General features: G+C 49.2%; 1 protein-coding gene across 8 annotated transcripts in view; it reads right to left on the bottom strand.

Annotated features, from left to right (window-relative positions):
- KDM6B (lysine demethylase 6B) overlaps positions 1–23,016 on the bottom strand; it is a 195,530-nt gene that overhangs the window by 128,660 nt on the left and 43,854 nt on the right. For 2 of the 8 annotated variants that reach the window (XM_067469715.1, XM_067469714.1), the window contains exon 1: positions 3,394–3,835. The exons of 3 other annotated variants lie outside the window; for them this stretch is intronic. The gene's annotated coding sequence lies outside the window, so the exon portion shown is untranslated. Of the gene's footprint in view, positions 1–2,181; positions 3,137–3,393; positions 3,837–13,775; positions 13,958–23,016 lie in introns of those variants that run through there. 3 more of the 8 variants (XM_067469711.1, XM_060779842.2, XM_067469708.1) reach the window with 3 other exon arrangements.

Here is a 23,016-nt window from a genome sequence, read left to right as displayed (position 1 = left end):
AAGTCCACTTGATTTTTTTAATCCCTTTCTAAACTAAATATCAGTTCTATTGTCCAAGGCATCCATGGCCACAATCAATGGGTTGCTGTGAGTTTTCCGGGCTGTATAGCCATATTCCAGAAGCACTCTCTCCTGACATTTTGCCCACATCTATGGTAAGCATCCTCACAGGTCTGTTGGAAACTAGGACAATTGTTCATTCCACAGACATATAAACATGAACAACTAGGGCCAGCTAATACCTCCCAACAAAGGATTCCCCCAGGCAGCAACCAGCCAGGTTTTGGAGCTGCAAGGCCCTTCAAAGTGGCCAATGGTAACATTCACACTTGCCTCAACCAGACAAGAGTTCTTTCTCCCACTCTGGACATCATTCCACAGATATATAAATCCCACTTGCCTAGTTTCCAACAGACCAACAACAGATGTGGGTGAAATGTCAGGAAATAATGCTTCTGGAACATGGCCATGACAATTGTTCATTCCACAGATATATAAACATGAAACAATCAGGGCCAGTTAATACCTCCCAACAAAGGATTCCCCCGGGCAGCAACCAGCCAGGCTTTGAACCTGCAAGGCCATTCAATACTAATCTAGGTGGCCAAATGGCAACATTTACACTTGCCTCAATCAGACAAGAGTTCTTTACACAGATATATAAATCCCACTTGCCTAATTTCCAACAGACAAACAACAAATGTGGCAAGAGTTCTTTTTCCCACTCTGGACATTCCACAGATATATACACCCCACTTGCCAGGTTTCCAACAGACCACACAACCTCTGAGGATGCCTGCCATAGATGTAGGCGAAACGTCAGGAGAGAATGCTTTTGGAACATGGCCAGACAGCCCAGAAAACCCACAGCAACCTAGTAAATACCAATTTTTTGTGTTTATCCTCAGGTTGTCTGTAGATCTCAGCCATTTCAACCTTCAAAAAATCCACAACTTCACCCTGGATTGAGTTCCAAACTCTTGCTAAGATATTATTTCCATCTCCTCCATCACTTACACCTTGCAAAAAGGGGGGAGTAAGGAGCTGGGGTGCACGAGTGTCACCTCTATGTTTCCCTTCAACCAATGCGTACAAGCAATGCCATATTGCAAACCCACTCTTCACACATCTCAAACTTTTCCGTATCAGCTCCACCTCACCCTTAGCTGCCAATTCAAGTAATATCCTGAATGACAATTATTGTCCTACTAAACCAGGCATGGGCAAACTTTGGGCAAACTTTGGCCCTCGAGGTGTTTTGGACTTCAACTCCCACCATTCCTAACAGCCTCGGGCCCCTTCCTTTTCCCCCTCAGCCGCTTAAGCGGCTGAGGGGGAAAAGGAAGGGGCCCGAGGCTGTTAGGAATGGTGGGAGTTGAAGTCCAAAACACCTCGAGGGCCAAAGTTTGCCCATGCCTGCACTATGCCCTCCATTTCAAAACATTCCCTTAAATCGACCTTATCCTGGTGACAAAAGCATTGGGCACCTCATTACATTTGTATCTACCCTTCAACACAAACGGTGCACAATTTCATCTCACTACCTCTGAGGATGCTTGCCATAGATGCAGGCGAAACGTCAGGAGAGAATGCCTCTAGACCATGGCCATATAGCCCGAAAAAACCTACAACAACCCAGTGATTCCGGCCATGAAAGCCTTCGACAATACGGTGCACAACTTCCTTCCTGGCTGCCGACGGCCTTCCGAAACTCAATCCCGGCTTCCAACACCGTTCAGAAGAAACTCCATCCACCATGCACACTGCTCCAATATTTGCATGCATACACCTCTGCCGAAATGCGTATCCAACCAAATATCCTAAATGCAACACAACCCCCTTGTCCAATCCTCCCTCCCATTCCCAAACACTAAATAATCACGGTGTTCCTCCAGATTTGTCTTGAGTATTGGCTCTCCAATAATTTGTTTTGCAGTCTCTGTGTGTCTATGTGTGTGGGAGAGAGATTTTGTTCAGTTCTGTGGGTATAGTAGATCACACTGCTGAGCTGGAGTCTGTGCACAAAAGTTGAACAGGACATTAAGCTACCACGATGCACAAAATTTAGCAGGAAAAGGCACAACGGCAGCTGATACACAAAAAGAGGTGTCTGAAGTTTTGCTCTGGCCCCTCATTTCAATCTCGGGCATCGTCCAGCTGTGGCTTGGTCCAAATTCGTACCTGTTGCAAGGAATTGGTTCAGTATAAAAGGCAAGGCTTCTTTCCTCCCCATTTATACCAGTGACAAAAGAACAGCCCACTCAGAATTTGGGGTCTTCAACTTCAAAGGAAACCAGGTCTCCTGTCTCAATGTTTCCGCCGGCTCGTGGGGTGCCGGAGGCTGCTGCACCCACAATCGGAATGAGACACAGACGAGGCAACCGGCTCCAACCTAATTGTGTCAATCGGCGTTCGGAAGTATGTCCCAATAACCTCTGATCCAAAAGGAAGAGCCAAAGAGTCTGGGACGCAAGTTCTGTGCCTCGACCCACGCTCCAGAACTTTTCTCTGCGACCTCCAGTGAGTAGTTGTGGAAATGGGATCCGGCCAGGCCAATCCCAGCCAAGACCTGGCTTTGTATTTGACGTCCCATGTGGTGGTGACGAGACGGCCAGCTGCGGCAAGGTTTTTCGGGTGGTCAAAGGGTGCTGCCGACTTCCAACCCATTTTTCCACCATGGATGGCTTTGGAGTTAGGCCGGACCCCAGAGACTTGGCCCCAGGGTTTTGTTTCGGCTCCCTTTGGCACAACCGGAACGGGTCAAGCAAGTCCAGTTTGGACCCAACTGAGGGTTTCTTTTCTTCTTCTTCCCAAGGTGAAGAGACTCTGCTCAGATCCCACAGAAGTGGTGGTAGAGCTGGCTTTGCCAACAGAAGAATGTCCGCCAGTTCCTTCATCCAAAATCGTCCGAAACCGTCCGAAATTGGGGCCAGCTGCTCCGCCGTCTGTTCCTTTTTTAAAGGTCCCTCTTTCGGGTGGCATGCGAGGTGAAAGCAGAGGCTGGGAGTGAGCGAACCGCGGCACAGGCCTGTGCCAGACCGGGTTCCCCCACCCCGTCCCTCCGCTTCTCTCCTCAGCAGATAACAAAGCCAGGAAAAGCAGCCAGAAAGACCTTCCAGACACACACACACACAACAGCTCTCCCCCTTCCAGCAACACACAGGCTGTGGGAGTCGTCTGTTGTCCATCCCTGTCCCCCCCACAACACCACACCACATTTACACACACACAGGCACACACACACATACACACACACGTCAAAGGCGAAATCCCCCAAACTGTTCCAAGAAATACAAAAAAGGAAGGGAACCAGACAGACATCAAGGGGGTGGAGAAAGGAGAGAAAGAAAGATTTGGGGGGAAAAGGGGTGCCGAGCCAAAGCCAAACGTTACCTGCAGGAAAGGGAACTGCTAAGATTAGGGGGCAATGGGGCTCCGCTCGTCAGGGTCTCCCCTCGCTCGGCTGAGGGAAGAATTGAGAGAGAAAGAGGCAGAAAGAGAGGAGAAAAAATGTAAATTTTCCAAAAAAATAAAAATAATTAAAAACCCAACAAGGAAAAGACGATGAAGGAAAAAAAAGAAAGAAAAAAAATCCAAAAAGGGCACCAAAATATGAAAATTTGCAAGAAAAAAAAATATGGCCAATCTTGCTGCTTTTTTGGGGAGCGGACTTTAGTGCCAACTAAGATAAATCCACAGGATTCGGCGGCGTTGTGAGCTTTCTCTCCACTAAACTCCCTTCCACACTCGATGGCTGGCTGGCTGGCTTGCCTTAGCTCGCTTGGGCCCCCCCCCCCTTCAGTCTCTACTCAAACAAAGAAATGAGGGTTGTGTTCTGTGCCCAACCCCCTCCCAGCCCCCCCTTCCCCAAGCCCAGACATACCTCCTCCCCCTCCTCCTCCTCCTCCTCTTCCCCCTCCTCCTCTCCCTCCCTTTCCGGCTTCAAAAAAAAAAAGGGCAGGCTGACTTCCATGTTCCCAGCTCACTCACATGCTCTCATGCGCCGGGGAAAGAAGGAGAGAGAGCCCACTGCTGGAGAAGGAATGGCTCTCCCTCTCACAGGCGCACACACATACATAGGGGAAGGCAGGCAGGCAGGAAGGAAGGAAACCAGGAGAGAGATGGAGACTGGAACAGCAATGCGCTTGGCTGCTCTTTGGGTGGGTGGGTGGGTGGATGTGTGGCTGGGGAAGGGGCTGTTTTTGAAGGCTGGCGTGGAAAGGAAGGTCGACAAACAAGGGGAAGAACGAGTATGCAGACAGGTGCAGGCAGTTGGACGAATGTGAGCCGCAAGACCGAAGAGTGTGGGGTTCAAATGTGTTGTTTTTGGGGGGCTGGTATGGAAAGGAAGGTCTGCAAACAAGGGGAAGGAGTGGTGTGCAGATAGGGGCAAGCAGTGGGATGAATGTGAGCAGCGAGACTGAAAAAGTGTGGGGTTCAGATGGGTTGTTTTTGAGGGCTGGTGTGGAAAGGACAGTCTTCAAACATGCGAAGAAGGAGTGTGCAGACAGGGGCAAGCAGTGGGACAAACGTGAGCAGCGAGACTGAGAACTGTGGGGTTGAGATGGGTTGTTTTTGAGGACTGGTGTGGATAGGAAGGTCGGCAAACAAGGGGAAGGAGTGTGCAGACAGGTGCAAGCAGTGGGACGAAAGCAGAGCAACGTGAGCGGTGAGACTGAGGAATGTGGGGTTCATATGGGTTGTTTTTGAGGGCCGGCATGGAAAGGATGGTCTGCAAACAAGGGGAGGAACGAGTGTGCAGACAGGTGCATGCAGTGGGATGGACATGAGCGGCGAGACTGAAACGTGTGGGGTTCAGATGAGTTGTTTCTGGGGGCTGGTATGGAAAGGAAGGTCTGCAAACAAGGGGAGAAGGAGTGTGCAGACAGGTGCGAGAAGAGGGACAAACGTGAGCGGTGAGACTGAGAAATGTGAGGTTCAGATGGATTGTTTTTGAGGACTGGTGTGGACAGGAAGGTCGACAAACAAGGGGAAGAAGGAGTGCGCAGACAGGTGCAAGCGGTGGGACGAAAGCAGGGCAACGTGAGCGGTGAGACTGAGGAGTGTTGGGTTCAGATGGGTTGCTTTTCAGGGCTGGCATGGAAAGGATGGTCTGCAAACAAGGAGAAAAAGGAGTGTGCAGACAGGTGTAAACCGTAGGACGAACATGAGCAGCCAGACTGAGAACTATGGGGTTCGGATGGGGCTGGGATGGAAGGAGAAGGCAATGAGAAGCTTTTTGGAGGAAGGAAAGGAGGAGTGGGGCATCCAAGAGGCAGGAGCAGGTGGACAGCAGGGGAAAAAGAAGAGTCTGCGAACGTCAACGAAGGGGGAAAAGCCGAGCTGTGTGCAGGGGAGATGGCTTGGGGTTGTGGATGTGTGCTGAACAAGACAGGTGGTTAGATTGGAGAGTGGATTTAAGGTGTCTGGGTGCATTTTTGAGCCAGGATTGTGAGCCGCATGTGCGAGAGGTGGAAAAGGACAAGCAACCCCACGGCCACGTACTAATTCCGCCATCTGGACCACAACAACCGTGGATCCCTGCCAGTTTTTTTGGCAACGACAGACATTTCCGGGGAGGAGGAGGAGGAGGAGGAGAGGCAATGGGTGGGTGGCTGGCTGGCTGGGGGGAAAGAAAAGAGAGAGAGTTACTATTGTAGAACGTGGTGATGTGTTGCAGAGTTCTGTATGGCTGAAAGGCACTCTTTTGGATTGCCAACCTCTGTGTCCTGCACTGGGATTGTCTCCTGGATCAGAGCCCAGTTCTTCCTTTCAATTTGGACGGGAAAAGATCCGACGCATAAGATGGCTTCTTGCAAATCTGACCTTTCTTATCGAGCACTATATTCTTTGCAGTGTCCTCAACTTACTATGTATCCCTGTCCTACAGTCCCACATGGCTCCATAACTTATTCTGATGGACAGCCTGCAATTTTACTCCATCTTCTTTCCAAAAGAATCCTTTTGAATGACCTCTCTGATATCTGTCTATGCATGCTTTATGTTGTCGTTCTTGTTATTGTTCTTATCATCAACACCACTACCACCATCATCAATCATCTACCACAGGCATGGGCAAACATTGGCCCTCCAGGTATTTTGGACTCCAACTTCCACAATTCCTAACAGCTGGTAGGCTGTTAGGAATTGTGGGAGTTGGAGTCCAAAACACTTGGAGGACCCAAGTTTGCCCATGCCTGGTTTAGACCACCACTACTGCCAACATGAATCATCTATCATAGGCATAGGCAAACTTGGGTCCTCCAGGTGTTTTGGACTCCAACTCCCACAATTCTTAACGGCCAGTAGGAATTGCGGGAGTTGGAGTCCAAAACACCTGGAGGACCTAAGTTTGCCCATGCCTAGTTTAGACCACCACTACTGCCATCATCAATAATCTATCATAGGCATGGGCAAACTTGGGTTCTCCAGGTGTTTTGGACTCCAACTCCCACAATTCTTAACGGCCAGTAGGAATTGTGGGAGTTGGAGTCCAAAATGCCTGGAGGACCTAAGTTTGCCCATGCCTGGTTTAGACCACCACTACTGCCATCATCAATAATCTATCATAGGCATGGGCAAACTTGGGTTCTCCAGGTGTTTTGGACTCCAACTCCCACAATTCCTAACAGCGAGTAGGAATTGTGGGAGTTGGGAATCCAAAACACCTGGAGGATTTGGGTTAGGGTTAGGGTTTGCCCATGCCTGGCTTAGACCACCACTACTGCCAACATGAACAATCTATCATAGGCATGGGCAAACTTGGGTCCTCCAGTTGTTTTGCACTCCAACTCCCACAATTCCTAACAACCAGTAGGAATCGTGGGAGTTGGGAATCCAAAACACCTGGAGGATTTGGGTTAGGGTTAGGGTTAGGGTTTGCCCATGCCTGGCTTAGACCACCACTACTGCCAACATGAACAATCTGTCATAGGCATGGGCAAACTTGGGTCCTCCAGGTGTTTTGGACTCCAACTCCCACAATTCCTAGCAGCCAGTAGGAATTGTGGGAGTTGGGAATCCAAAACACCTGGAGGATTTGGGTTAGGGTTAGGGTTAGGGTTTGCCCATGCCTGGCTTAGACCACCACTACTGCCAACATGAACAATCTATCATAGGCATGGGCAAACTTGGGTCCTCCAGGTGTTTTGGACTCCAACTCCCACAATTCCTAACAGCCTACCGGCTGTTAGGAATTGTGGGAGTTGGAGTCCAAAACACCTGGAGGACCCAAGTTTGCCCATGTTTGATCTATAATCAGTACCAAAAGAAAAGAAGATCAGATCTAGAAAAGTATATATTCAGAGCTGGTCAACATTTCCCCAAAAGGTTTATTTCACTGGACCCTTTCCAGGTGCATCTGCAGCTCTATAAATATTATTGGACTCCAACATCCAGCAGTCCTCATTACCCTGCTAAGGGTAATTCTGGGAATTGCAATCCAACGACTTCAGGAAGGCTAAGTGATTGCCACATCTCACTCCAAGTATGCATTCACTGCACAGTTTCGATACCGTGTGAAGTGCTATGGAGACATCTGGGCAAATCCTTGGATTTGCATTTTTGTGAGAAGCATATTTAGAATTCTTTGCTAGGCAGCTGCCATCCTCTTCCCTGGACTATTGTAGTAACAGAGCTCCTTCAGTTACTCCCCAAACAAACAAAAAACAACACAATATTCTTATGAAGCCACTATACTAAAATTAATGTATCCTTATCCTTCAAAAAAACAAAGGAGAAATAAATATTCCAGAATATCATAACTAATTAAGAGACGGGGAAAAAGACCTGGGAGTCAGGAACCCTGGGAGTCGGGAGCCCAGAAACTACAACTCCCAAGTATCAAGGTCTATTTCCCCCAAACTCCACCAGCGTTCACATTTGGGCATATTGAGTATCCGTGCCAAGTTTGGTCCAGATCCATTATTGCTTGAGTCCTCAGTACTCTCTATAAGTAGGTGAACTACAGCTCCAAAACCCAAGGTCAATGCCCACCAAACCCTCCCAGTATTTTCTGTTGGTCATGGAGGTTCTGTGTGGGAAGTTTGGCCCAATTCTATCATTGGTAGGGTTCAGAATGCTCTTTGTTTGTAGGTGAACTATAAATCCCAGCAACTACAACTCCCAAATGTCAAGGTCTATTTTCCCCAAACTCCACCAATGTACACATTTGGCCATATTGAGTGTTCATGCCAAGTTTGGTCCAGATCTATCATTGTTAACGTCCACAGTACTCTCTGGATGTAGGTGAATTACAACTCCAAAACTCAAAGTCAAGGCCTACCTGTTGATCATGGAAGTTCTGTTCAATTCAATTGTTGGTTGCAGGTGAACTACAAATCCCAACTACTACAACTCCCAAATGACAAAATCAATATACCCCAACTCCACCAGTATTGAAATTTGAGCATATTGGCTCTTTGTGCCAAATTTGGTCCAGATCTATCATTGTCCACAGTGCTCTCTGGATGTAGGTGAACTACAACTCCAAAACTCAAGTCCAATGCCCACCAAACCCTTCCAGTATTTCCTGTTGATCATGGAAGTTCTGCGTGCTGTTTGGTTCAATTCAATCGTTGGTGGTAGGTGAACCACAAATCCCAACAACTACAACTCCCAAATTACAAAATCAATATACCTCCAACCCCACCAGTATTGAAATTTGAGCATATTGGCTCTTTGTGCCAAATTTGGTCCAGATCTATCATTATCCACAGTGCTCTCTGAATGTAGGTGAACTACAACTCCAAAACTCAAGGCCAATGCCCACCAAACAGAACTCAAAAACCACTGGACAAATTGACACCAAATTTCGACAGAAGACACCTAACAACTCAATGTATGTCCTTCACTCAACATTTTTTGATTTTGTCATATGGGAGTTGTAGTTGGGATTTATAGTTCACCTACAATCAAAGAGCATTCTGAACTCCAACAAAAATGGCAGTGAACCAAACATGGCACAAAGAACTCCCATGGCCAACAGAAAGCACTAGAAGGGTTTGGTGGGCATTGACCTTGAGTTTGGGAGTTGTAGTTCACCTACATCCAGAGAGCACTGTGGACTCAAACAATGATGGATCTGGACCAAACTTGGCACAAATATTCCATATGCCCAAATATGAACACAGATGGAGTTTGGGGGAAATAGACCTTGGCATTTGGGATTTGTAGTTGCTGGGATTTATAGTTCACCTACAATCAAAGAGCATTCTGAACTCCACCAACAATGGAGTCAAACCAAACTTGGCACACAGAACTCCCATGACCAACAGAAAATACTGGAATGATTTGGTGGGCATTGACCTTGAGTTTTGGAGTTGTAGTTCACCTACATCCAGAGAGCACTGTGGACTCAAACAATGATGGATCTGGACCAAACTTGGCACAAATATTCCATATGCCCAAATATGAACACAGATGGGGTTTGGGGGAAATAGACCTTGGCATTTGGGATTTGTAGGTACTGGGATTTATAGTTCACCTACAATTAAAGAGCATTCTGAATCCCACAAATGACAGAATTGGGGCAAATTTCCCACACAGAACCCCCATGACCAACAGAAAATACTTAAGAGGCCACCCAGTCCAACTCTCTTCACGAGGGCAAGAAAATGTAATCAGAGCCCTCCTGACAAAGAGCCATCTAGTCATAAATATAGATAGATAGATAGATAGATAGATATGACTTACAAACACACAAAGATATAGTATTTGAAAGGGACCCCTAAATAATATGTTCCATATTCTAGGGTAGGCAAACCAGACACTCTCCACATCAACACTGACAAAGAAATAACAAGAAATACTGTTTACTCAGAAGCATAAAGAAATTACATATATTAGAAACCAGCACTTTCTCATTACTTTATTTTCCAGAACACCAAACTGGGCCACAGCAACGCATGGCAGGGGACAGCTTGTAAATAATAAATTTAGGCCATACACTGGTTGTCGAACCAGCAAAATCTGGCTAAGGCACATGTTTTGTCTTTGGGAGAAAGTTGAGATAGAGACAAAGTATAAACACTAACAGTACAGTGTAACACACGAGGAGAACAGAAACATAATATTAACCAAAAAGTAACCTTCTTGAACATGCAAAGGCCACACATCCCTGAAAGTCCATACTTTCCTTGACTTGGGCAGTAGTGTTGACCATGTGCAGAAGGCCATTCCTCCCCTTCCTCCATCAGATTTATTTACTTATTTATCGTGTAATCAGCAACCAGACATTTGTATTACATTTTAAACAAAAACAAACAAACAGACAAAACACAAAGTTTGCAAGCTTGGTAGTTGATTAAATGTCCTTTGAGCAGGATCTGGCCACTTGGAGTGCCTCTGGTGTTGCTGCAAAAAGGTCCTCCCTTGTGCATGTGGCAGGGCTCAGGGTGCATTGCAGCAGGTGGTCTGTGGTTTGCTCTTCTCCACACTCGCATGCCGAGGATTCCACCCTGTAGCCCCATTTCTTAAGGTTGGCTCTGCATCTCGTGGTGCCAGAGCGCAGTCTGTTCAGCGCCTTCCAAGTCACCCAGTCCTCTGTGTGCCCAGGGGGGAGTCTCTCATTCGGTATCAGCCATTGGTTGAGGTTCTGGGTTTGAGACTGCCACCTTTGGACTCTCGCTTGCTAGGGTGTTCCAGCGAGTGTCTCTGTAGATCTTAGAAAACTATTTCTTGATTTAAGTCGTTGACATGCTGGCTGATACCCAAACAGGGGGTGGACTGGAGATGTCTCTGCCTTGGTCCTTTCACTATTGGCTGCTACTTCCCGGTGGATGTCAGGTGGTGCAATACCGGCTAGACAGTGTAATTTCTCCAGTGGTGTAGGCACAGACACCCCGTGATAATGCAGCATGTCCCATTAAGAGACACATCCACAGTTTTAGCATGGTGAGATGTGTTCCACTCTGGGCATGCGTACTCAGCAGCAGAGTAGCATAGCGCAAGGGCAGATGTCTTCACTGTGTCTGGTTGTGATCCCCAGGTTGTGCCAGTCCACTTTCGTATGATATTTCGTATGATCCTCCATCAGATGAGTGGACCAAAGTGAGCTTCAGCCCCTTTCCTGGCCCTCTTTATAAAGCCAAGGGGCCAGAATACAATGCAAACGTTGTAACCTGTGCCTTTATAAAAACAATTCAACATTTAAAATGTAATATAAAGAGCTAATATCTCTTTAAAAACAAGATCCTTGGCGTCTCCTTACTAAAACCGTTGTCCAGTTGCATTGTCAGTCATTCCATATATTCGTTTATGTCTAATTATGCTCCAGTAGAAAAAGCTTGCTCAAAGAGCGAAGTCTTAACCATTTTAGGAGGGAGGGAGCTGGCCTTATATCCCTGGGGAGGGTGTTCCATAGCTGAGAGGCCACCACTGAAAAGGCCCCATCTCTTGTCCCCACCAAATGTATCTGCGAGGAAGGTGGGATCGAGAGCAAGGCCTTCCCAGATGATCTTAAAGTACTAGATGGTTCATAAGGAGAGATACGTTTGGATAGGTAAGTCGGACCGGAACCATTTAGGGCAGTGGTTCTCAACCTTCCTAATGCTACAGGTCTTCATGTGGTGGTGACCCCCAACCATAACGTTATTTTCGTTGCTACTTCATAACTGTAATTTTGCTACTGTTATGAATTGTGATTGAATATGATTCCAGCCATGAAAGTATTCGACAATACATCCCAGAGTCCTAGTCAGACACTCAAGCCACAACACCCCACTTTGCCACAACTAGGTGTGTTACGATTCATTTGAGAAAGGCCTTGCTTTACCTCTGGAGCAGGGTCCAAGGTAGCCAGGGATTCACCTTCTTTGCAAGGAAAGCTTATTGGGTTCTCAAACCACAAGATCAACCTATCCCCAGAATCCCTCAAATTCCATTCTGGCACAATGATTATGAAGTCAAAATCCTCTGTTTTGTGATCTTGACATACCCATAGCAACCAGTGGTTGTGTGGCTCATTACATTAGGGTGCTATTCACACTGGCAGAATTTATTTATTTATTTATTTCCTATATTTATACTCCCCCCCCCTTCTCCCCCCGAAGGGGACTCAGGGCGGCCTAACAAAAGCATCATACGATGCTAGCATCACCAAAACAACCACAGGACAATCAAAATATTAAAAATTAAAACAACAATTAAAACAATTAATTAAGACACATCCATTAAAATCGAAATCCAAAAACCAGTCCGGGTCAATTCATTGCCGTAAGTTGTGTGATCTTCTTCCACTTGCTGCTTGGTCCCATCACCAGGTCTTGATTTTCCTTCTAAAAGACAAGATGGAGGTGGCCAATCTGATATTTCTCTAGGGAGGGTGTTCCATAGGTGGGGGGGGGGCACTACTGAGAAGGCCCTGTCTCTCATCTCCATCAACTGTGTTTGCGATAATGGTGGGATCGAGAGTAGGGCCTCTCCTGAAGATCTTAAACTTCGTGATGGTTCGTGGCAGGAGATACGTTCGGACAGGTTGTTGTTGTTCATTCATTTAGTTGTCTCCGACTCTTTGTGACCTCATGGACCAGCCCACGCCAGAGCTCCCTGTCGGCCGTCACCACCCCCAGCTCCTTCAAGGTCAGTCCAGTCACTTCAAGGATGCCATCCATCCATCTTGCCCTTGGTCGGCCCCTCTTCCTTTTGCCTTCCACTTTCCCCAGCATAATTGTCTTCTCTAGGCGTTGCTATTTCCTCATGATGCCGTTTAGAGCTTTAAAAGTTAAAACCAGCACTTTGAATTGTGCACGGAAGCTGATCGGTAGCCAGTGGAGTTGGTGTAATGAAGGAGTTGTATGTTCCCTGTACGTTGCTCTGGTGAGCAACTTGGCTGCTGACCGTTGGACTAGTTGAAGCTTCCGGGCAGTCTTCAAAGGCAGCTCCATGTAGAGTGCGTTGCAGTAGTCTATTTGGGATGTAACAAGAGCGTGGACCACCGTGGCCAAGTCGGACTTCTTAAGGAATGGGTGCACAAGTTTTAATTGTGCAAAAGCTCTCCTGGCTATCGCCGAGACTTGGGGCTCCAGGCTCAGCGATCACTCCCAAACTGTGAACCCGAGTCTTCAGGGAGAGAGTAACCCCGTCTAACACAGGGTGTAACCCTATCCCCTGTTCGGCCTTTCGACTAACCAGGAATACCTCTGTCTAGTCTGGATTTATTTTCAATCTGTTTGTCCTCATTCAGACCGACACAGCGGCCAAGCACCGATTCAGGACCTGCACAGCCTCCTTAGTGACAGGTGGGAATCATAGAATCAAAGAGTTGGAAGAGACCTCATGGGCCATCCAGTCCAACCCCCTGCCAAGATGCAGGAATATTGCATTCAAATCACCCCTGACAGATGGCCATCCAGCCTCTGCTTAAAAGCTTCCAAAGAAGGAGCTTCCACCACACTCTGGGGCAGAGAGTTCCACTGCTGAACGGCTCTCACAGTCAGGAAGTTCTTCCTCATGTTCAGATGGAATCTCCTCTCTTGTAGTTTGAAGCCATTGTTCCATTGCGTCCTAGTCTCCAAGGAAGCAGAAAGGAAGCTTGTTCCCTCTTCCCTGTGGCTTCCTCTCACATATTTATACATGGCTATCATATCTCCTCTCAGCCTTCTCTTCTTCAGGCTAAACATGCCCAGTTCCCTAAGCCGCTCCTCATAGGGCTGTGATCAAGCTGAACATCATCCACGTACAGGATTCTGGGAGTTGTGATCCAAAAGAATAAGGTGTTTTTCCCCACACACACACACACACACACACAAACACACACGTATCTTAAATCTCCTTACAGAGAAAGAAAGATGCTCTGTACCGCACAAGAGAAATCCCCTCTTGTCCTGGAACCCGGTAAAGTGCAGCGAGGGAAGAAAATCCAGTGCAATCTCCCATTCCACCAAATATCCCGCAAAGCCGGATTTCACCCTGCTCAAAACACAGATGGGGAGACAGATGGCTCTTCTCTCTTGGCTCCCCCGCCCCATTCTGAATCAGGGCTGGCAAGGGCTGCGGTAGGGAGGAGAGGGAAACCGAACGCGAGAGACACCCAGGAACCAGGGGAGTTGGGTTCGAGTTCCCCACCCACGTACCGCCAACGTCTCCTTGGTGTACCTCTCCTGCCGCCCCTACTCCCTCTCCCACCTTGCGTTCCCCCCTCATTGCAAAGAGGAAACCAAAAAGAAGAGGGGAAAAGGTATAACTAGGGTGCCCATCTGACGCTGCGCTCACCTAAAATAAAGGTCATATCACAGCTTCGCAAACTCTAAATGCGACGCCGAGGAGGAACAGCAGTGGTGTGTGTCCTCATCTCAACTCCTTAAGAAGCCTGCTCGTATAGATACGTATGTGCCTGTATGTACAGTACAAGAAGAGAAAGAGGCTGCGACTCAAAATAGCCTGGGCAATGGGGTCGTGGAAGCAAGACTTCTAATTGGAAGGGATTGTGGCCTCATCTGTGACCCTCCCCTTCTTTTTGTGTGTAGGTATGTGTCTATCACAGGCTTGGGCAAACTTTGGCCCTCCAGGTGTTTTGGACTTCAACTTCCACCATTCCTAACAGCCGGTAGGCTGTTAGGAATGGTGGGAGTTGAAGTCCAAAACACCTGGAGGGCCAAAGTTTGCCCATGTTTGCATTATCCTCATGTGTTACACTGTACTGTCTCTACTCAAAGTTAGGATTCAAGACAGCGTTTCTCAACCTGGGGGTCGGGACCCCTGCAGGGGTCATGAGGGGGTGTCACAGGGGTCTCAATATGACAATATTTTCTGTTGGTCATGGGGGTTCTGTGTGCCAAGTTTGGTTCAATTCCATTGTTGGTGGAGTTCAGAATGCTCTTTGATTGTAGGTGAACTATAAATCCCAGCAACTACTACTTCCAAATGTCAAGGTCTATTTCCCCCAAACTCCACTAGTGTTCACATTTGGGCATATTGAGTATTCGTGCCAAGTTTGGTCCAGATCTATCATTGTTTGAGTCCACAGTGCTCTCTGGATGCAAGTGAACTACAACTCCCAAACTCAAGGTTAATACCCACCAAAGTTTGTGTTGTATATTTTCTGTTGGTCATGGGAGTTCTGTGTGCCAAGTTTGATTCAATTCCATTCTTGGTGGAGTTCAGAATGCTCTTTGATTGTAGGTGAACTACATATAAATACCAGCAACTACAACTCCCAAATGTCAAGGTCTATTTTCCCCAAACTCCATCTGGGTTCACATTTGGGCATATTGAGTATTTGTGCCAAGTTTGGTCCAGATCTATCATTGTTTGAGTCCACAGTGCTCTCTGGATGTAGGTGAACTACAACTCCAAAACTCAAGGTCAATGCCCACCAAACCCTTCCGGTATTTTCTCTTGGTTATGGGAGTTCTGTGTACCAAGTTTGGGTTGATTCCATCACCATGATTTATAGAGTTAGAGGTACTGGGAGGTATAGTTCACGGGCTGTTAGGAATTGTGGGAGCTGGAGTCCAAAACACCGGGAGGGCCCAAGTTTTCCCATGCCTGCACCAGGACCTCTTCCCCACCAGCAACCATGCTGGCAAGGGGCAGGATTCTGGGAATTGTAGTCTTAGCAAGCAAGTAACCTTTCCACCAATTTCTGCTCCCAAGGCTGTTAAGAATTGTGGGAGTTGGAGTCCAAAACACCTGGAGGCCCAAGTTTGCCCATGCCTGTACCAGGACCTCCTTCTCACCAGTAGCCATGCTCACAAGGGGCAGGATTCTGGGAATTGTAGTCTTAGCAAGCAAGTAACCTTTCCACCCATCTCTGCTCCCAAGGCTTGTGAGTCTTTCCACTTCATCACACTAGAGAAAAAGGTCCACTTAAAATCCACTTAGAATTCTAGGCTTTGTAATTTGGTGAGGCTGTTAAAGTCTCTTCCCTAAACTACAAACCCCAGAATTCTGCAGGAGGCAGAAACGGGATTTTAAGTGGATTTTTTTCTCTAGTGCGATGAGAGGTAAGGCAAGGCAGGATTCAAAACAATCTTGACAGATTAGAGAGATGATTGGCCAAAACTAACAAAATGAAGTTCAACAGGGACAAATGCAAGATACTCCACTTTGGCAGGAAAAACGAAATGCAAAGATACAGAATGGGGGACAATGCCTGGCTCGAGAGCAGTACGTATGAAAAAGATCTTGGGAGTCCTCATGGACAACAAGTTAAACATGAGCCAACAATGTGATGTGGCGGCAAAAAAAGCCAATGGGATTTTGGCCTGCATCAATAGGAGCCTAGTGTCTAGATCTAGGGAAGTAATGCTACCCCTCTATTCCACTTTGGTTAGACCACACCTGGAATATTGTGTCCAATTCTGGGCACCACAATTCAAGAGAGATATTGACAAGCTGGAATGTGTCCAGAGGAGGGCGACTAAAATGATCAAGGGTCTGGAGAACAAGCCCTATGAGGAGTGTCTTAAGAAGCTGGGCGTGTTTAGCCTGAAGAAGAGAAGGCTGAGAGGAGACATAATAGCCATGTATAAATATGTGAGAGGAAGCCACAGGGAGGAGAGAGCAAGCTTGTTTTCTGCTTCCTTGGAGACTAGGACGCAATGGAACAATGGCTTCAAACGACAAGAGAGGAGATTCCATCTGAACCTGAGGAAGAACTTCCTGACCGTGAGAGCCGTTCAGCAGTGGAACTCTCTGCCCCGGAGTGTGGTGGAGGCTCCTTCTTTGGAAGCTTTTAAACAGAGGCTGGATGGCCATCTGTCAGGGGTGATTTGAATGCAATATTCCTGCTTCTTAGCAGGGGGTTGGACTGGATGGCCCATGAGGTCTCTTCCAACTCTAGGATTCTATGATTCTATGAGAGACTGTCAAGGAAATGCAACACTCTTCCTGTGACCATGGCCAGTCCAGGAAGTGGAATGTACACAGGGAAGCAAAAAGGAAGAGTATCAGGGCAGTTTAATGCCCTTATCAGTCACTGACGACTGTGCGCCTGTGTGTATTATCTTGTGCATGTGTGCGCTTTCTTCTAGCGCCTTTCTTCCACACTGCTGGCACTTTTCCACCCAAATCCCAGTAGGACCAAGTGTTTGTGACTGGCCCACTCAATATTTAGGAAATGGAGAGGCTTGGTTGGGAGGAAGACTGGGGAAAGAAGAGAAGGAGGAGCGGAAGAGAGGAAGGGCCATCGTGACGCCCAGTGAGCAAAAGGACACGCTGGGAGGGGATTCCATGTTCTCTGCGAGGCACAGAGTTTGACTTGGGTGAGTCAAGCCATTATCCAGTCAGTGTGTGCGTGAGTGTGTGTCTTGCACATGTGTGAGAGAGGCTGGCCCTGCCTCCCTTCCTTGCAAAACCGGATGGAGATCTGCCATTCCGCCCCCCACACCCACCCTGGCCACTCCCCACAGCAAGCAAGGCAGGTCCCAGGGGGGGCTCAGGGAATATTTATAGCCTGAGCTTGAATGGAGAGGGGAGAGCATGTGTGTCTCTGTGTGTGTGTGTGTGTGTGTGTGTGTGTGTGTGTGGGAGGGAGGGAGGGAGGGGGGATCCTGTGTTACCCAGCAACTGCTAGAGAGCACGCGCAGAGGCAGCATAGTCTCCTGCGACCTTTCACCCCATCTCTGGCCACAAGGCGCAAGGGGGAAATGCAGATGCACTGGGGACATGGGAAGGGACAGGAAGGCAAGGGAAGGGAAGGGAAGGGGCAAGGCAAGGGCATGGCAGGGAAGGAAGGGAAAGGGCAAGGCAAGGCAAGACAAAGGGACAAAGCAAGGGGCAAGGCAAGGAGTAAGGCAAGGTGCACAGCAAGGGGCAAGGCAACGGCCAAGGCAAGATAAGCTGCAAGGCAAAGGGGCAAGGCAAGGCAAGGGGCAAGGGAAGGCAAGGTGCAAGGGAAGGGGCAAGCCAAGGCAAGCTCCAAGGCAAGGGGCAAGCCAAGGCAAGGAGCAAGGCAAGAGGCAAGGCCATGGGAAAGGCAGGCAAGACAAGACAAGAGGCAAGGCAAGCTGCAAGGCAAGGAAATGCAAGGGGCAAGGCAAGGCAAGCTCCAAGGCAAGGGGCAGGTCAAGGCAAGGAGCAAGGCAAGGCAAGGTGCACAGCAAGGGGCAAAGCAAGGGGCAAGGCAAGGTAAGCTGCAAGGCAATGCAAGGCAAAGCAAGGGGCAAGGCAAGGAGCAAGGTAAGGCAAGGTGCAAGGGAAGAGGCAAGGCCATTGGAAAGGCAGGCAAGACAAGTCAAGGGGCAAGGCAAGGCAAGCTGCAAGGAAAGGGGAAAGGCAAGGCAAGGAGCAAGGCAAGGCAAGGCAAGCTCCAAGGCAAGGGGCAAGGTAAGGCAAGGCAAGGCAAGGGAAGGGGCAAGGTCATGGGAAAGGCAGGCAAGGCAAGACAAGGGGCAAGGCAAGGCAAGCTGCAAGGAAAGGGAAAAGGCAAGGCAAGGCAAGCTCCAAGGCAAGGGGCAAGGGGCAAGGCAAGGGGCAAGGTAAGGCAAGGCAAGGTGCAAGGCTAGGTGCAAAGGAAGGGGCAAGGCCATGGGAAAGGCAGGCAAGGCAAGACAAGGGGCAAGGCAAGGCAAGCTGCAAGGAAAGGGAAAAGGCAAGGCAAGGCAAGCTCCAAGGCAAGGGGCAAGGGGCAAGGCAAGGGGCAAGGTAAGGCAAGGCAAGGTGCAAGGCTAGGTGCAAAGGAAGGGGCAAGGCCATGGGAAAGGCAGGCAAGGCAAGACAAGGGGCAAGGCAAGGCAAGCTGCAAGGAAAGGGAAAAGGCAAGGCAAGGCAAGCTCCAAGGCAAGGGGCAAGGGGCAAGGCAAGGGGCAAGGTAAGGCAAGGCAAGGTGCAAGGCTAGGTGCAAAGGAAGGGGCAAGGCCATGGGAAAGGCAGGCAAGGCAAGACAAGGGGCAAGGCAAGGCAAGCTGCAAGGAAAGGGAAAAGGCAAGGCAAGGCAAGCTCCAAGGCAAGGGGCAAGCCAAGGCAAGGAGCAAGGCAAGAGGCAAGGCCATGGGAAAGGCAGGCAAGACAAGACAAGAGGCAAGGCAAGCTGCAAGGCAAGGAAATGCAAGGGGCAAGGCAAGGCAAGCTCCAAGGCAAGGGGCAGGTCAAGGCAAGGAGCAAGGCAAGGCAAGGTGCACAGCAAGGGGCAAAGCAAGGGGCAAGGCAAGGTAAGCTGCAAGGCAATGCAAGGCAAAGCAAGGGGCAAGGCAAGGAGCAAGGTAAGGCAAGGTGCAAGGGAAGAGGCAAGGCCATTGGAAAGGCAGGCAAGACAAGTCAAGGGGCAAGGCAAGGCAAGCTGCAAGGAAAGGGGAAAGGCAAGGCAAGGAGCAAGGCAAGGCAAGGCAAGCTCCAAGGCAAGGGGCAAGGTAAGGCAAGGCAAGGCAAGGGAAGGGGCAAGGTCATGGGAAAGGCAGGCAAGGCAAGACAAGGGGCAAGGCAAGGCAAGCTGCAAGGAAAGGGAAAAGGCAAGGCAAGGCAAGCTCCAAGGCAAGGGGCAAGGGGCAAGGCAAGGGGCAAGGTAAGGCAAGGCAAGGTGCAAGGCTAGGTGCAAAGGAAGGGGCAAGGCCATGGGAAAGGCAGGCAAGGCAAGACAAGGGGCAAGGCAAGGCAAGCTGCAAGGAAAGGGAAAAGGCAAGGCAAGGCAAGCTCCAAGGCAAGGGGCAAGGGGCAAGGCAAGGGGCAAGGTAAGGCAAGGCAAGGTGCAAGGCTAGGTGCAAAGGAAGGGGCAAGGCCATGGGAAAGGCAGGCAAGGCAAGACAAGGGGCAAGGCAAGGCAAGCTGCAAGGAAAGGGAAAAGGCAAGGCAAGGCAAGCTCCAAGGCAAGGGGCAAGGGGCAAGGCAAGGGGCAAGGTAAGGCAAGGCAAGGTGCAAGGCTAGGTGCAAAGGAAGGGGCAAGGCCATGGGAAAGGCAGGCAAGGCAAGACAAGGGGCAAGGCAAGGCAAGCTACAAGGAAAGGAGAACAGCAAGGCAAGCTGCAAGGCAAGGGGCAAGGCAAGGCAAGCTTCAAGGCAAGGAAAGGGGCAAGGCAAGGCAAGCTGCAAGGAAAGGCAAGCTGCAAAGCAAGGAAATGCAAGGGGCAAGGCAAGTCAAGGCAAGGGGCAAGGCAAGGCAAGCTGCAAGGCAATGAAATGCAAGGGGCAAGGCAAGGAGCAAGGCAAGGGGCATGGCAAAGGGCAAGGTAAGATGCAAGGCAAGGTAAGGTGCAAGGCAAGGGGCAAGGCAAGGCAAGCTGCAAGGCAAGGAAATGCAAGAGGCAAGGCAAGGGGCAAGGCAAGTCAAGGCAAGGAGCAAGGCAAGGGGCACAGCAAGGGGCAAGGCAAGGTAAGCTGCAAGGCAATGCAATGCAAGGGACAAGGCAAGGAGTAAGGTAAGGTAAGGCAAGGTAAGGTGCAAGGCAAGTCAAGGCAAGGGGCAAAACAAGGCACAAGGCAAAGGGCTTACCAAGGCAAGGCAAGGGGCAAGGTAAGATGCAAGGCAAGGTGCAAGGCAAAGTGCAAGGCAAGGCAAGGGGCAAGGTAAGGCGGAAGGCGGAAGGAAGTAAGGAAGGAAGGAATCTCCCTCTCTTCCTTTTCTTTCTCCAACACAGAAACCATCTTCCGGTCTATGCAACTCTCAGTTTTTGGACACTTCGGCCATGCTCCCTTACGTCTAGTCAATGCCAGTGCACTCCCAGTCTCTCTCCTCAAAACCTGTATCCTGTTTCTCCCTGGCAGGGCAAGGAAGTGACCCACAGGGATGACTTTTCTCCAGTTTACATGATGACTCCTTTCCTTGGCTTCCAATTTGCGCACACTGAGCAGGGAAAAGAACAAGACAAAGGCAGACATGGAAAAAAGATGGGATTTGCAACCTGCTCAAGGACACACTCTATGTGGACACACACACACACACACATCCAAGCATCCTTCTAATCCTGCAGGGGTTGCTGACAGTTCCCTGGCAGGGCACTGAAATGCTGACCCACATACCCACTTCTGCAGCTTCCCACTGATTTGTGTCTCCCCTCCCTCCCCCCACCTCTCTCTTGCAATCTCTTAATACGATCCGCAAAGCTGCCACAACGCAGAGTCCCCCCTCTTTCCCCTCCCTGCATTCGTCTTCCTTGCTGATTTCAGCGAGAGAGAGAGAGAGAGAGAGTTCAGCCCAGGACAAATGGAACAGCAGACGTTATATAAGCTGCTTGCAAAGACAACACAAGGTGGGGAGTGTGTGTGTGTGTGTGTGTGTGTGTGTAGGGGGTGCATATCGGAAGAGAAAAGGTGGGTGGCGGTGGGAAGCAGCCTTAACAACACTTCCTTGGTGAGTCACAGCCATGACTGCTACTGATCTCTCTTTCTCTCTGAGGTGGAACTCAGGACTGATGCATCCAAGTGTGGACTATTCTGACATTCACTCCAAATGTGGAGTGAATGTCAGAATGTCATCTTCATCCTCTTCTTCATTGGAGGAGGCCCTCCTCTCAGTTCCACCCCCATCCCAAGCACAACTGGTGGGAACGAGAGAAAGGGCCTTCTCTGTGGCGGCCCCCCACCTCTGGAACTCCCTTCCTAATGGCCCCCTCCCTCTCCACTTTCAAAAAACAGCTGAAGACATACCTTTGCTCACTGGCATATGAGGAGGAGGAATAGTAGTTGGTAATTTTTTTTTTTACTTGAGAAACTGCAAGTTGCTTCTGGTGTGAGGGAATTGGCCATCTGCAAGGATGTTGCCCAGGGGACAAAATGTTTTGATGTTTTATCATCCTTGTGGGAGGCTTTTCTCATGTCCCTTTTGGGGAGCTGGAGCTGACAGTGGGAGCTCATCCATGCTCTCCCTGGATTCGAACCTGCGACCTGTCGGTCTTCAGTCCTACCAGCACAAGGGTTTAACCCACTGCACCATCGGGGGCTCCCAGTAGTTGGTAATACTACCATTATACCTCTGCTACAAAAAACCTGCTACGAAACAGGAGCTTTTTTGTTGAGTTCCAGGGCCAGAGAAGCAGATGGCGGAAACAGAAGAACGGCCTGCCTCAGGGGAGCGTGCTTGCTCCATCCATGTTCAACATCTACACAAATGACCAGCCACTGCCAGAAGGGACAGAGAGCTTCATCTATGCTGATGATTGTGCCATCACTGCTCAAGCAGGGAGCTTTGAAATGGTAGAACAGAAGCTCTCCGAAGCTCTAGGTGCCCTTATTGCCTATTACAGGGAAAGCCAGCTGATCCCTAATCCATCTAAAACACAGAGATGTGCTTTTCATCTCAAGAACAGACAAGCATCCCGAGCTCCGAGGATCATCTGGGAAGGAATTCCACTGGAGCATTGCAGCACACCCAAATACCTGGGAGTCACTCTGGACCGTGCTCTGACCTACAAGAAGCACTGCCTGAATATCAAGCAAAAAGTGGGCGCTAGAAACAATATCATACGAAAGCTTACTGGCACAACCTGGGGATCACAACCAGATACAGTGAAGACATCTACCTTTGCACTATGCTACTCTGCTGCTGAGTATGCATACCCAGTGTGGAACACATCTCACCACACTAAAACAGTGGATGTGGCTCTTAATGAGACATGGCGCATTATCACGGGGTGTCTGCGCCCTACACCACTGGAGAAATTACACTGTCTAGCCGGTATCGCGCCACCTGACATCCGCCGGGAAGTAGCAGCCAATAGTGAAAGGACCAAGGCAGCGACAACTCCAACTCATCCCTTGTTTGGGTATCAGCCAGCACGTCAACGACTTAAATCAAGAAATAGTTTTCTAAGATCTACAGAGACATTCGCTGGAACACCCCAGCAAGCGAGAGTCCAAAAGTGGCAGGCTCAAACCCAGAACCTCAACCAATGGCTGATACCAAATGGGAGACTCCCCCCTGGGCACACAGAAGACTGGGCGACTTGGAAGGCGCTGAACAGACTGCTCTCTGGCACCACAAGATGCAGAGCCAACCTTCGGAAATGGGGCTACAAAGTGGAATCCACGACATGCGAGTGTGGAGAAGAGCAAACTACAGACCACCTGCTGCAATGCACCCTGAGCCCTGCCCCATGCATAATGTTTGGAATCTGTCCTGAGTCCCTTTGAGGAGATAGAGCGGAA

This window comes from Anolis sagrei, chromosome 6, assembly GCF_037176765.1.
Source record: "Anolis sagrei isolate rAnoSag1 chromosome 6, rAnoSag1.mat, whole genome shotgun sequence".
NCBI lineage: Eukaryota > Metazoa > Chordata > Lepidosauria > Squamata > Dactyloidae > Anolis > Anolis sagrei.
Note: the sequence above shows the minus strand (reverse complement) of the source record. Positions and strands in the feature narration are given on the sequence as shown.